General features: G+C 34.8%; 1 pseudogene; it reads left to right on the forward strand.

Annotated features, from left to right (window-relative positions):
* The first annotated feature begins 1,822 nt into the window (after window positions 1–1,822).
* Window positions 1,823–2,576, forward strand: LOC138073835 (small ribosomal subunit protein eS1-like; annotated as a pseudogene).
* The last annotated feature ends 783 nt before the right edge of the window (window positions 2,577–3,359 follow it).

Here is a 3,359-nt window from a genome sequence, read left to right on the forward strand (position 1 = left end):
CCACTGCAGTACTCTTGCCTGGAAAATCCCATGGATGGAGGAGCCTGGTAGGCTGCAATCCATAGGGTCACGAAGAGTCGGACATGACTGAGCGACTTCACTTTGACTTTTCACTTCTATGCATTGGAGAAGGAAATGGCAACCCACTCCAGTGTTCTTGCCTAGAGAATCCCAGGGACGGGGGAGCCTGGTGGGCTGCCATCTTTGGGGTCGCACAAGAGTCAGACACGACTGAAGTGACTTAGCAAGCAGCAGCAGCTCCCTATTTGTTGATCCACAGACACCAAAGACATACCCTGGAAGGTTTGCCACCCTTGGGTTCTTCACGCATCCGGATCTATACCAGTACTGCAGGAACTTCTGTCAGCTGGGAGTACTGTTATATCTAGACTTACCTTGACAGAGATAAGCAGTAAAGACTGAACACACCAGCAGAATCAGCAATTTCACTAGAGGGAGAGGGTAAACAATCATAGCTCCACTGAAGTAGAGGAAATGTAGAAAAACAGAGAGGCAATCTTTAAAAAAATCAGTTTTTTACTTTTGATAGAATTTCAGGGATACAGCAGCAGTAAACAAGAGCAGACTGCTATGAGAAGAGTATACTGAGGGCCAGAAAGAGAGCATGAAACTAGTAAAAGCATTCTTATTAAAATTGTTAAATGTTATAGCTGTAGTAAAGATATGATACTGATAAGAGGGAATATTAATGGGCCCAGTGGCAATATGCTTGAAATATAGACTGTCCCAAACACAGTGGGATTTTTTTCTCTTTGAAGAATCAGTTAACTCAGATAAAGCTTTAACAGTTGGAGAAAGTAAAAAGATAAAGCTCTGAAATTCATTCGTGAATTATAAAATCTAACAAAAAATAATTAAAAAGTAGCTCAATCTTGCTTCTGAATATTGATGCAAAACTTTTACATAAAATAACAGTAAATGAAATCTAGCTTTTCAAAAGCATTATATGTATTTATATATATATATATTTAATATACATATATTACAGATATACTAATAAGTTAGACTTTATCTTAGGGGTAAGAAAAAGTAATTCAACATTAAGAAATCTAAAGTATTATTTACAATGTTAAGCTATTGAAAACAAAATTATGTTATTATCTCCATAACTGTTAAGGAGATATCTGCTAAATTTCTACTTTTATCACTCATTAAATAAATAAAAATCTATTATAGGAAGATATTTTTAAAAGTTCCTTGGTATGATGAGATAAGCAAATCTCTTCCCTAAATCTGTCATCTTGTTAAATGGAGACGTGTTGAAAACAATCTTTATTAAAATCAGAAATAAGACTTTTATTTAATTTAATACTGTTCTATGGATGCTGGCCAAAAAATTAGGGATAAAAATTATAAAATTGTGTCAAAGATAGTGACATGTATTAATCACAGCATTTTCTCTATCAGAATACACAGGAAGACTGCGTTTGTTGGTTTTCCTTGCATCTGGATGGAGTTATATGACTGAAATAAGGCCGTGGAATTTCCCCGGCCTGGCCTTTGCAGACACCCTACATGCTCTCCATACCTCTTCTTTCCCTTCCAAATGGCAAAGAGCTGCTTGATATTCATTAGACTTCAAATGTGCAAAAACTAAACTTGTATTGTGTTCATCTCTATACCATTTATAAACATTATATATGTGAATATGTACAGTTTGCATATTGTAAGTGTGTATAATCTTTTGTGAATGATAGATCCCAAAGTATATATCTTTAAAAGAGCTAGAGGAAGAGTAATCCAAACAGGGGACACTTCAGGTGTAGAGGCCATCAAAAGGGAAAGGATGCTGAGCAGCAACATGGTGGTTGGCAAGAACAAGTGCCTTACAGAAGGCAGCAAAAAGGAAGCCAAGAAGGATGTAGTTGACTCATTTTCTAAGATTGGTATGATGTGAAACACCAGCTATGTTCAACATAAGAAATACTGGGAAAACACTAGTCACGAGAATTCAAAGAGACAAAATCTCATCTGATGACCTCAAGGATCATCAAATTCAAGCTAATTACTGAAGATGTTCAGTAATTAAATCAGTAATTCAGTAATTCCAAAAACTGCCTAATTTCCATGGCTGGTTTCTTACCTGTGACAGACTGTACTCCTTGGTCAAAAAATGGCAGATCATGATTGAAGCTCATATTGATGTCAAGCTTACCCATATTGTTGCTTCATCTATTCTGTGTGAGTTTTACTAAAAATGCAACAATTAGATATGGAAGACCTCCTATGCCTGGCACCAACAGGTCTCCCATGTCTAGAAGAAGATGATGGAAATCGTGACCCAAGAGGAGCAGACAAATGACTTGAAAGAGGTAGTCAATAAATTGATTTCAGATAGCATCAGAAAAGACATAGAAAAAGCTTGACAGTCTGTTTATCTGCTCCATGATGTCTTTGTTAAAAAAGTAAAAATGCTGAAGAAGCTCAGATTTGAATTGGGAAAACTCCAGATTGTCATGGTGAAGATAATTTTTGGAGAAGCTACTGGAGATGAGACAGGTGCTAAAGTCGAATGAGCTAATGGATATGAGCCACCAGTCCAAGAATCTGTTTAAAATTCAGACAATTAATGATGATAAATAAAAGATCTTATTTGTGATGTTTAAAAAAACAAAGGAAAGAAGTAGGTATGTTCTGGAATCTAAAACTGCACTGTCTGATACAGTAGTCACTACTACATGTGATTATTTAGCAACTGAAATGTGCCTGGTCTGATAGAAAAAACACTTACGTTATCAAAGGGGAAAGGCATGGAAGAGGGATAAATGAGGACCTTGGGATTAACATATATACACTACTGTGCATAAAATACACAACCAGCAAGGACCCACTTATTTTATATACTATATCATACAGGAAATTATATTCAATACCTTATAATAACCTATAATGGAAAAGAATCTAAAAAAGAATATATATATTGTATGCAACTGAATCACTTTGCTGTACATCTGAAACTAATGCAACATTGTACATCAACTATATTTCAATAATTTTTTAAAAAGATATGTGACTAGTCTGAATTGAGATGTGATATAAGGGTAAAAGGCACACTTGCTTTTGAAGAGAGGACAAAACAAAGAGAGCCCAAAATATCACATTTATAAATTTGATATTGATTACTTGTTGAAATGATAATGTTTTATATATTTGATTAAATAAAATATATTGGTAAATTAATCTTGTTTCTTTTTAATGTGTGTACTTGAAAATTTTAAATTATATATGTGGTTCACTTTTGTGGTCCATGTTATATTTCTGTTTTTCTTCTGGAGACTGACAGAAAACCAGTAACAAACACTGTGGGTAGGTACAGGATGAGTTAATTTAAGAGGTTA

The sequence above is a fragment of the Capricornis sumatraensis genome, chromosome 2, assembly GCF_032405125.1.
Source record: "Capricornis sumatraensis isolate serow.1 chromosome 2, serow.2, whole genome shotgun sequence".
Classification (NCBI taxonomy): Eukaryota; Metazoa; Chordata; class Mammalia; order Artiodactyla; family Bovidae; genus Capricornis; species Capricornis sumatraensis.